Here is a 12,379-nt window from a genome sequence, read left to right on the forward strand (position 1 = left end):
CCTGAGGGCGCTCGGAGCACGGCGTCAGCACTCTAGCGGCCGTCTATTCTCAATCAGGTCCCCCACGGAGACACGGCCCAGTGCTCGCCCCAGCCCCGCGGGGGTGAACCTGTTGTAAACAGGACCTTTGAGGACTGGCTTCGGGTGGCTCTTAATCCTATATGGCGGAAGTCCTGATTAACAAGGGGAATTCGACGCAGTCAGTGAGCAGGAGCCAGAGGAGAGAGAAACCACCGTGGGGTGGAAGCAAGTGTGCATCTGCACGCCGAGCACTGCCGCGCAGCGCCGGCAAGCCCTCCCCAGAACGCTCCAGGAGAAGGCTGGCCTGGCGATACTTCCATATTGGACCTCTAGCCTCCAAAAGTGTTGAGACTATAATGATTCCTGTAGTTTAAGCCAAAAACTAAGGTTATTTGGAGGGCACAGCTTGTATAATTTTATGACCTATGCAGCGATTTAAAAAAATTTTTTTTCCAAGTTCTGCACACCTTCTTTCACCAGGGGGCGCTGGACGAACCCTAGTCTACTTAATACTTAGAAATCATTCATAAGTGGTTACCGGTGGGTAAGTTTGCATTAGGAAAATGGAGTGAGGAGACATGGAAAAATAGACCACTAGCATGCCCTAACTGAAGGGCCCCTTGGAGTTCTACACTCAACTATGGTGTACAGATGGGGAAACTGAGTCACCCTGGGAATTGGCTAAAAATAAAAATTTGAGAGTAACATCTAGGGTGGGGCTCAGAAATCTGTTGGTTTTCTTTTTTTTCTTTTTCTTTTTTTACTTTTTTATTGTGAAGCAGAATACACCTACTGAAGAGTGTACAAAAAGCAAATGTAAAGCTCAAGTAGTTTCTATAAAGTGAATATACCCAGCGCCCAGGTCAAGAAACAGAAAATTGCCTATGCCCCAGAAGCTCCCTTGCTTCTTTCTGCATGACACCATCTTCCCTCCTCCCTAAAGGTAGGTCACCACTATCAGTCTTTAACACTCGTTCACTTTTGCCTATTTGGGGACTTATGTGAATGGAATAATAACGTGCCCATTTGTATATGCCTCTCTAATTCGTTATATTTGAGAGGTTTGTTATTGCATGGAGCAGTTTTGAACCAGCTCTGCAAATGATTCTTAAATCATCCAGGTTTGAAAATCTCTTTCAAGAAAACTGAGGCTCAGAGAGGAAGAGGAATTTACCCAAGGTCACACAGCTAGTTAGTGGGAAAGCCTAGATGAGTTCCTCAAAATTCTGGCCATTGTTCGTGCTTTTTTGGCAGGTCATTGCATTTCCTCTTTTAACTTTATTGTTCCCTAGACAGAATCCTTGGCTTATTAATCACATTTAGCTGGTAAAAATGTATTGGAGTCCCATCATGCTTTCTCCTCAGGGAACGTCCACGGGGACCACCCAGCACCCAGGAGGAGAGCCTTGGTGCCAACCGCCTCCCTGCCACGTCTAACTGTGTGAGCTTGGACAAGTGTTGGGATCACCTGGAACCTCAACTTCCCTGATTGTAGAATAGAGACAGAACTACCGATGCCTACCTCATAGGCTTGTGAAGAGAGCTAAATAAGAATAGAGTGGAAATCAGCTAACAAATGCCTGGCTCACTGAATGTCCTCAATAAGTAAATGGCAGCTAGTTTTTACGTTTCCTTTAACTGCCTAGGGACTCAGACTGAGGGACCTGAACGGAATCCCAGTACAGTATCTGGGTGCATTGTGTGGTAGAAACTTTAACACAGGAAGTGTGTTTGGGAGGGGTGGGGCAGTGTAGGGTGGTCCAGGGACCCCACTTCAGCCACTAACTACCTGTGGCCTTTGACAAGTCCCTCCTCCTCTCTGGGCCTCATTCTCCTCTTACTTAAAGTGACGGTGCCAAACTATACAGTCTCCAGGTGTCCTTTCAGCTCAGGGCCAAGATCTCAAAAGTTAGTCTATCTGAGGCAGAGCTTCTTAACAAGGAGTCCAAGAGCTTGAATTGAAAGTCAAAAAACATTCTTGGGAAGTGGATTTAGCTCAAGCAGTTGGGCACCTACCTACCACATGGGAGGTCCTGGGTTCTGTTCCCTGTGCCTCCTAAAAAAGATGAGCAAGATAGCGCACTTATGCAATGGGCTGATGCAATGAGAAGACACAATGAGGAAACACAATCAGAGACACAACAAGCAGGGAGCATAGATGGCTCAAGAGATTGGGTGCCAGGCATTGAAGGACAAATACTACATGACCTCAATGATATGAAATAAGTAAACCAAGCTGCCTCAGAGAGCTAGAGACTGGATGATAGGCTTAAAGGAAATTGGGGGGTAGAGGAAGGATGTAAGCTGACACCTACATGGGTAAAATCTATGATAAGCTGGAGGTTAAGTATTTGAACAAGGAAGGGATAAAATGGGGGCATAAGGTTAACCTTTTGGTGGGGCTTTGCAGGCTTGAGGGGGGCTAGGGATGGGAGGATGGGTAATATTGCCCAAGAAATTGGGGGGAGGGTGGGGCAACATACGAACATAGGAGATTGTCAGGTATTTGGTTGAGAGTATAATGCTGAGAAAACTTTTTCAAAAATATAATAAGGAAGGTTACCTGTTTAAGATGCTTAAAGGGGATAATCTGATGCAGGACAGGCTCCTAGGGAATATGTGAACGCTCATTTTGCCATAGTGGGTTATACCATTGGATAGAGACCCATATAATGAGAGTGAAGGTATACCCACATCCTGGGGAGGACTGATGCTCTCAAACAGAGGGAATTGTATCTCTTGAGAGAAATGGTGGCTCCCAATGCATTAGGGCAGTTGAGCATGTCAAGTCCTCAACACTGTTGCAAGTATCTCTGAACATGGCCCTTCAAGCAATGAAGATTGACTGTCACTGTGGGCCTGAGGGGAGGGGGAAAGAGGTATTGAATAGATGGAACCAATGTAACTGTGTGGGCAATAGAAGTGTTCCACAAGAATACGCAAGGATGGATATAAGACATGTAAAATTACACCAAAAATATATAGGGGCTGATAGGCTAAAATGTAAATCATAATCTAAAACATAAGATAACTAAAAATTTAGAAAATTGTATAGTCTAAAATATAAACCACAATATAAACCCAAATGTAACTTTGTTTGAAAGCTATTGTCTCAATATCTGTACTTCAGTTTCAGTAAATATAGTATGAATATGTAAAAAGATTATTGCTGTGGAAGGGAAAAGGGTTTTATATTGGATATGTGGGAGTACTGTATATTGTATATATGAATTACTGTGATCTAAAACTTTTGTGAAGATAAGCTTATAATTAGAAAAAAGAAAAGAAAAAGTTAGGACGTAGACACTGAGGAAAAGACGGAAGAAGTTGCCTTGCCAATTTGCATACAGGGCAACACTTAGTGCAGCGATGTAAGGCAAAACATCAAAAACAAAGCTTTTGCAATTTTAAATTTTTTGATACCCCAATTTATTTTTACCTTAATTTTTCTAAATTAATATGTATTCTATGTCTAACCTTTAAATTTATCACTATATTCCATTTTACTATTAATGAAACCTGGCAATATATTGGTCTTCACTTTTGAAGAAGTTTTGGATCACAGAGAGGCTCAACAATGGCAGGGGAGGAATACTGGTGTGGGATGTTATTGACAGGGGACACATGGTTGGCAGGGAGTTCTCCAGGGCATATATCCAGGGTACATAAAAATGTTTGGATATTTTCATAGTGGATACAATTAAAAACAACAACTGAGGGAGTGCTGATTTTCTAACCAGGGGAGCTCTATCACAGTCCCTAAAGGAACAGCAACAATCCCCCAAGTGCAACGGCAAAGACCAAAAAAGAATGAAGGCCCAACGATGAGCCCTTGATACTAATGACTATGCTTGTGAGCCTGTGCACCTGAAAGAAGAACAAGGCCTAGAGCTGCAGAGTGCCTAAGAGTTACCTCCTGAGAGCCTCCGTCTTGCTCAAATGTGGCCAGTCTCGAAGCCAAACTCAGCACGTAAATGCATTGCCTTCCCCCCAGCGTGGGACATGACTCCCAGGGATGAGCCTCCCTGGCACCGAGGGATTACTACCAAGTACCAGCTAATGATGTAACTAGAAAATGACCTTGAATAAAAGGGTCAACTTGGACCAGCAGAATAGCACACTCTACATATAATACCAGGAGTTAAAAATGCTTTTTGACCTGAATAAAAGGGGGAAATGGAAAGGACAAATGAGTTTATATGGCTATGAGTCTCCAAAAAGAGCCAGGAGGTTATCAGAGTGGTTGCCCTTATGCACACCTCAGCAGAGTCCCAGAGACAGCTAAAGTAGATACAACCCCAGGTATTGGTTCTTTTGAGGGCTACAGAGACCCATAGGTGCTATGCTCATGGCAGATGAAATTCATTGCCATGTCAGTTGGCCCTACTTTGGAGTTTGTGTTTCTGTGTGATGGAGCTGGACTCAGATGTGGTCTTTGTTCACAAGCCTCTCCTGTTACTTTTACCGGAACTGTAGTTGGTGCTGGGGTTTAATGTATACCCAGGGGACCTGAATCTTTGGACTGACCATGTGATAGCCAGGCCCTGAGCCTCAACAGACTTCAGCTCCTACACTCTGGTTTATTGGACTTACCCCACTCAGCTAAAATGGAGGTGAAGAAAGTCAACCACCATACCAGTGAGCCAAGAGCCTACAACTGAAAGCAGGAGAATTGCATCCAGCATCCATGTGGAGTCTAAGCCCCCTCTTGATATAGATGTGGAATGGACACAACCATTCCAAGGTCCACAGGATGGAGGAATAGAGTATGGATTAGAGTGGGCTTACTGATATTCTATTCATGAACTATTGTGATTAGTAATTGAAGAAAATGTGGCATTGGTGTGGAGAAAGTGGCCATGGTGGCTGCTGGGGGTAGGGATTGGGAGGAAGAGATGAGATGTGGGGGCAATTTTGGGACTTGGAGTTGTCCTGGGTGGTGCTGCAGGGACAGTTACCAGACATTGTATGTCCTCCCATGGCCCACTGGGTGGAGTGTGGGAAAGTGTGGGCTATGATGTGGACCACTGACCATGAGGTGCAGGGGTGCTCAAAGATGTATTCACCAAATTCAATGAATGTCTCATGATGATGGAGGAGATTGTTGTTATTGGGGGAGGAGTGGATTGTGGGGAGTGGGGGGTGTATGGGGATCTCATATTTTTTTAATATAATATTAAAAAATAAATAAAGACAAAAAAAAAAGAGATTGGGTGCCTCCCTCCCACATGGGAGGCCCCAGGTTCAGCTCCCAGTGCCTCCTAAAAAGGAGACAAGCAGACACAGAGAGCATAAAATGAACAGACACAGAGAGCAGACAGCAAGTGACAACAATAAGGGGGGATGAAATAAAAATAAAACTTAAAAAAAATTATTATGGGGATGTGTTGGTGCAAATGTGATATGTTTATTAAATAATACACAGTATAGTGTAGACTTAGTAAGGGGTCCGTGGTTTTCACCTGACTGGCAAAGGGGTCTGTGGAACAAAAAAGGTTAAGAGCCCATCATCTAAGGAGTCTGTCGAAACACTGATTCCCAGCTCCATGCCATTAATTCTGTAGTGAGGCTTGGAGATCTGCATTTTAAATCCTCAGCCCAGGGAAACTCTTGAGAAAAGACTAGCCTGGTGCTCTCTGACACAGTGTTCAATCTCCCCTCTAGGCCTTTGCCCATGTTGCATATTTTCCTCCTACTTGGAAGATTCATTGTCCAGGTTTCTATCTGGTTAACACTTACTTGTTCTTTAAAATCCAGCTGAGGGAAGCAGATGTGACTCAAGCGACTGGCTCCCGTCTACCATATGAGAGGTCCAGGGTTCAATTCTTGGGGCCTCCTGCTGAAGGTGAGCTGTCCTGTGTGGCAAGCTGGCCCACACAGAGTGCTGGCCAGAGCAGTGGGCTGGCATAGCAAGGTGATGCAACAAAAAGAGACGTACAGGAGAGACAATAAGAGACGCAGCAGACCAGGGAGCTGAGGTGGCACAACAGATTTATCATCTCTCTCCCACTCTGGAAAATCCCAGGATCGGTTCCTGGTGTTGTCTAAAGAGAAGACAAGCTGACACAGAAGAATGCACAGCGAATAGACAGAGCAGACAACGAGGTAGGTGGGGAGAAATAAACCTTTTTAAAAAAACAGCTGAGCCCCCTCCTTCAGGAAGTTCTCCTTGATTACAGCCTCTTCCTAAATGGGTTGGGCACTCATAGGCACTCTGGGTTTGTCTTCCCCACCCCCTTAGCATATATTTTATGCCACAGTAATTGTCCTTTTAATGTTATGAACACATTGTATTAGTCTGCCAAAGGAGTGCTGACGCAAAGTACCGAAATCTGTTGGCTTTTATAAAGGGTATTTATTTGGGGTAGACGCTTACAGTTACCAGGTCCTAAAGAGTCCAGCTCAAGGCTGCTTCCTCACCAGCGTCAGTTGCCACATGCTGCAGCAAGATGGTGGGCCATCTCTGCCTGGTCTCTCGGGGCTTCCTCTGTCAGTCTGGGCTTGTTTCTTTCTGGGCCTTCTCTGCTTTCTGGGCTTCTCTGGGCTTCTCAGCTGTTCCGGTCTCTTCAGCTGCAAACTATCTGATGAATGGCTATCTGATGAATGGCTCGTCTCTCCTCCCGTGGCTCTAGGATCAAAACTGACAAAGTTCTCTCCTCTTCCATGTGTCTTCTTGAGTGAGTGTCCATTTACATCAGCCCACCAAGGGGGTGGGACTCAGCCTGAGTCATACCTTACTGACGTGGTCGAATCAAAACCCTAATCTTAACAGGTAATGTAATCAAAGAGTCCAATGCAATCAAAGGGTCTCACGCCCAGAGGAAGAGATTAGTTTACAAACAATCTTTCTCTTTTGGGGATTCATATATAATGTCAAACTGCCACACACATTTTCCTTGTAAAAACGAAAAATATTGCAGGGAAGTCCTAAGCCCTCCTAACAATTTGCCCCACCATATGGTGCATTTTCTTCCAGACATAGTTCAGCGCATTTACAAATATATTGCCAATCCTAGGAGCTGTAGAGTCTTGTCTGTGGAGTTCTCTTTTACATTAATGGTATCTCGTGTGCCTCCTCCTTGGAATGAGGGTGATGGCTGGAGTGTCAGCAACTATTTTGAGACCATATGGAAAAGATGAAGAGCATTGCAATAACCTCAGTCCTGCCATCCCTTAGCTGCTAATCCAGTGCCCACAACTATATACCTTCAGATTTCTTGTTTTGTGCAAAACCACAGAAAACTATCAAGTTGTTTACATTGCTTTTGTTGTTGTTGTGTGCAACTCAACACACTCCTGAAATGATTCATTAACATTTGTAGTTTGGCCTGCTCAGCTCCCATCTCCCCCTCCTCTGTAAGGAACCTGCTCATTTCCCCCACCTGATCCCTGTCTCTTGGGCTGGACTCCAGGAGAGGGCACAGGACCCTGGGCGGTGAGAAGAAAGTTCAGGATCTTTCCTGGAGGTGTTGAGATCTGATTGCTAAGCTGTGGAACGACGTCCAGAACTGCTGGTGGCCCCCACGAGGGAAGCACGTGCATAAGAATGAAGCCAACACAGAAGGCCGAGCTGAAAGGTGGCGTGAAGCCAGGTCCCAGTGGATGACATAATTGGGCTTCTGCATCCACCTGTGCCTGAAGTTAATTCCCACCCCCAATTTTCCAGTTAATTGAACCAATAAATAATTTCTCCTTAAGCCCATGAGAAGTGGGTTTCTGTCCCTTAAAACTCAAATAACCCTGGCTTATCTACAGAGCAAAAATTTTGTTGTAAAGTTCCTGCACTCTGACCCGCTATCCCACTCCCAGCTTAGGTGCAACCCTGAATAACAGAGGCCTCCTGGTCCTGGGGAGGCCTGGATAGATCTTTTTTTTTTACTTTAAAAAGATTTAAGAGAAATAAAGAAATGCAATGACTAGACCTTGTTTGGATCTTCATGTGTACAAACCAACTATAAACAGATTTATCGACAATTGGGAAAATTTTAATTTCACTCGAGTATTAGATGACATTAAAGAACCTTAATGTTGGGAAGCGGACGTGGCCCAGTGGTTAGGGTTTCCGTCTACCACATGGGAGGTCCACGGTTCAAACCCCAGGCCTCCTTGACCCGTGTGGAGCTGGCCCATGCGCAGTGCTGATGCGCGCAAGGAGTGCCCTGCCACGCAGGGGTGTCCCCCGCGTAGGGGAGCCCCACTCGCAAGGAGTGTGCCCCATAAGGACAACTGCCCAGCACGAAAGTGCAGCCTGCCCAGGAATGGTGCCGCACACACAGAGAGCTGACACAACAAGATGACACAACAAAAAGAAACACAGATTCCTGGTGCCTCTGATGAGGATAGAGGCTGTCACAGAAGAACACACAGCAAATGGGGGTGGGAGGGGAGAGAAATAAATAAAAATAAATCTTTAAAAATAAAATAAAATAAAGAACCTTAATGTTGATAAGTATGATAACTGCTTTATGATTATAAGAAATTGTTTTCTGAGGTGCATACTAAAGAATCTGGAGGTAAAAGGACACGATATCTGAGATTTGTTTTAAAATGCTCACCCTCCCAAAAAAAAAAAAAAATTAAAGGTGGGAAGGGGTAGATGAAATAAGTGTGGCAAAATATTGCAGGCTGTTGAAGCTGGGCAGAAATGGGTAGGTACAGAGATGTTGGTGGCACTCATTTCTTTTGTGCATACTTGGAAATTTTCACAATTAAAAAAAAAATCACTTGAAATTTAAAAAGTGAGTTAAATTGTCTTTGGGTCCTTGGAGAGAGGGACGACCCCTTCTCACCAGGAACCCACGATCTCGCTGGGTGCGGGCGCTCCCTAAGCCTCGCCAGGCCCAGGTCCCAGGCAGAGGGAGGCAGGAGCAGGGGCAGCAAGGGGGCACCCACAGTGCCTCCTGGGAGCAGGGTTTCCTGCCGGGCTTGGCTTCCCGTCTGGGATCACGCAAGGAAGCCCCTCAGATCTCCCACCCCGCCACGTCCACACTCACACCACTGGCCCTGGACCAGCAGACAGCCAGGCCCTAACTGGAGGAGGCCTCGTTTCGATTAAACACCCTAAGTCAATCATGAATTCAGCCAAGAGGCCGTGGCCAAGTGGCTGTGAATGACGTGTCTAGAATCTGTGGTCATGTCAGAAGCACCTGGTGTTTAGCTCCCCAGGAACTGGAGGCTCCCTGGGGGTCCCTGGGTCTCTGAACTGCTCCTGGGGAAGAACCACAGCTGGGGCGGGGGGGGTCAGGAGCCCCAAGTTCCGGTCCTAACCGCAGCCTCCCTATGGGTAACACTGTGGTTAGAGGGGGGCCTCCGGGGTCCCACAGGCCTGGCACAGAGCAGGTCCTAACCATCGGTGGGCACGCAAGTGCAGCCCAGGCTGCTCAGCTCACTTGGCCTGTCTGAGCCTCAGGCTCCTCTTTACCAAGTAGGGAAGTGGATCTTCCTGTAGCCCCTTCACTGACTTACCACAGGGGTCCCCTCATCTTCTGCTCCTGCCCCTGCACTCTGCCCAGTTTGCAAGTTTGCATTTATTTCATCATTTACTTGTGAATTCCTTGTGACCCTCAATTCATCATTCTCCCCCAGCACCCAGCCCAGTGCCACACATAACAGGCCCTTGATAAAGACTAAGTGACTACATGAAAAGGTCTTGGCCCTTTGCCTGATTCATAAGTGCTCAATAACCTGCAATTATCATCATCACTACCATTATTATTATTACTATTATCATTTCTGAGTTTCAGTTCCTTCTCTGAAACATGAAACTACTCTTGCTTACACCCAAGAAGTGTTCTGAGCATTGTCAGAATGAGTGCATAGAAGAGCTCCAACCAACCGAGGTGTAGTACAAAGGATTGCAGGCACACGCCTCATCTGGAGTGCCGGGCCCACGCCAGCAAGCTGCCAGAACTTAGGGGAGCAAAGCTACAGTGGTTGCAGGGCCACAGATAACCTGGGCATAGCAGGGTAGACATCTCTGGGATATGGCAAGCTGGGGCTTTCTTGGCTTTTCTTTTCATTCTTGATCCAAAGGCTGTGATTTTTACACTGTTCCAGAACAAATTAAAAAATGGTTTCTATTTCATGACTTTTAAGTGTCTTGTAACAGTTCCAGCATATTTCTGACAGTTACAGTTTCTGTCTCTGGAACTACTCAGTGAAGAGCATGGATGGGAAGTGGATGCCTCGGCCGTGCTTGTAACTAGCTACACCAGGGAGGTAGGAGACTAGGTGTACACGAGGCCATGGGAGGGGAAGGTCATTGGGGATGGTAGAACAAACTGCTGGTGTTCTACCTTCATTACCCAAGAGCCATTCCCCTCTTCCTCCATAGTTACAGAACCCCAACTTTCATCAATGTGCCTGGATGAAAAACTGAATTTCTGAGCCTCCTTTGCAGATGGAGGTAATCGGTGAGATCCAGGCAAAAGTCATTGTGTACGGCTTCTGGGAAAGCTCTTGAAAGATATCTCATTAGGATAAGAGGTGTGCTTTCTACCCTTCTTCTTATCTAGAATTCTCCAACTCTGATGTGATGGCTGCAGCTCCACCAGCCATACTTGACCGCCAGGTGACCTTAAAGATGGAAGCCATGCTTGGAAGGTGACAGAGCAGGAGAAACGTAGTTCTTGATGTTATTATGGAGCGGCCAGCCCAGTCATGGACTGCGGGGCTCTCGGCGCCTTATTATATGAGAAATAAAAAACTCTGATTTGCTCAAGCAACTTTAGTCAGATTTTTGTGACTAGACACTAACACAATTTGTTACACAGAAATGATGGAGGTACGGGTCTAGCACAGCACCCAACACATAGGGAGTAAATGGGCAGAATAATTAGTAAGCTAGGGAAAGGGGCAGAAGGGGAGAAGGAGGGGCAGAAGGGAGAGAGGAGGAAGGGAGGGAGGGAGGGGCAAGGAAGGAAAAGGCAGTCTATGATGTCCAAGAGAGGCCCTCTGACCTGGAAGTGGGTTTAGGGCTGGAAATGAGGGGACGTCTTGGTAAATTCAAGCACAAGCTGCTCCACGCCTCCGCCTTAAAGCACGCTCCCGAGAGAGGGCGGCAGTGCTGCTCTGCCAGGCCCCCTCGCAGGTTCTGGGCCCGACTCCCTCTGGCTCAGGGAGCGCGCAGCAGGGCCAGACCAGCAGAGGCTTGGCCGCCAGGCTCAGGGCCGCTGTGGAGAATCCTGGACCCGTCTCCTTCCCTGCCCGGGCTCATTTCTCCACCTGGGCAGTGAAGCAGAAGGTCCTGATGATCTGGAAGGCTCTTCCCAGCCGTGATTCGTCCTGGAAGGCATTTTCCAGTTTGTCCCCCAAGACGGTCGCTCCTGAGCTCACTGTGATCTCCATGAGGCGCGCTGGCACGTTCTCTCCTTACTCCTCAGGACAGCCCGGCAAGGAACCCGAAGCCAGCCACGGGCTCTAGGCTGGCGAGTTCACACAGCCTAAGAGCGCCGAGGAGAGCCTTTGCGCCCTGGCTGTCTGACACCAAAGCCGAGCCAGCACTCCCATTCTGACGTTTCCCCTCTCCCCTACCCAGTGGAGACTCCCACAAGAGGAGGAAACTGGGTGGGAGTTGGGGGCAATAGAGGGTCCCCCCGCCCCTGCACAGCCCTGGTTCCTGTCCCCAGCCCCTCCCCGTCTTGGGTCCAATGCAGAGAGATGGCGTCAAGACGCTCCGCCCAGCCCAGGCGCCTCCGGAGGAAAACAAATAAAAATAATATGGTAAGAACTCGAGCCAGAGCGGGCGCATGGCGACAGCTTTAGCCAATTAACATTCCTTCGGGGTTCGGGGCGGCTCCCTTCAACGGCACCTCATAAATGTTAGAGGGACTTGGAAGCGGCTGGGGTTTCTCTGTGGCCTGGCTGAGGCGGCACTCCTGAACCTGGCCTGCCCAGGCCGGTTTCTCCAGGAAGAGAGGGCCGAGCAAATCCAGGGGGCTGGAAGGAAACAAGAGTGAATGCCCCAAGGGTGCGTGCTATCAGCGCCAAGTGGGCCAGGCAGACACCAGAACCTTCCTAGGCAGGAGTAGGCTGGGAGGAGGGCGTGCCGAGGCTGCCCCTGCCCATGGGCTAAGAGCTGATACAGCCCTGTCCAGTCTCCTCTCATTGCACAGATGTGGAGAGTGAGACCCAGAGCCTGGACTGGACTTGCTCAAAGGGTCCCGCAGGGCATCTCGAATGTCCTCTGTGTGCTCCTCCGCTGTGGAGGGGTCTCTGCCTGCTTCCTCCCTCCTCCTGCCCCTGAGAGCAGCTGCGCTGATACCCCAGGCAGGATCTGGAGCCCCAGCTTCCCTCTCTACCTCCCCACTCTTCTCTCACAGCACATCTTGGACTGCAGATTGATGACTTCCTGTTTCCC

The 12,379-nt window shown here is 47.7% G+C and overlaps 1 long non-coding RNA gene across 1 annotated transcript; it reads left to right on the forward strand.

Moving 5' to 3' along the window:
• Nucleotides 1–357: 357 nt before the first annotated feature.
• On the forward strand, nt 358–7,927 carry LOC111761684 (uncharacterized). The gene is made up of 3 exons (XR_002794968.3): nt 358–964; nt 5,779–6,126; nt 7,434–7,927. It is a non-coding gene; the product is annotated as an uncharacterized lncRNA (long non-coding RNA).
• The last annotated feature ends 4,452 nt before the right edge of the window (nt 7,928–12,379 follow it).

The sequence above is a fragment of the Dasypus novemcinctus genome, chromosome 2 (genome assembly GCF_030445035.2).
Source record: "Dasypus novemcinctus isolate mDasNov1 chromosome 2, mDasNov1.1.hap2, whole genome shotgun sequence".
NCBI classification, from domain to species: Eukaryota; Metazoa; Chordata; class Mammalia; order Cingulata; family Dasypodidae; genus Dasypus; species Dasypus novemcinctus.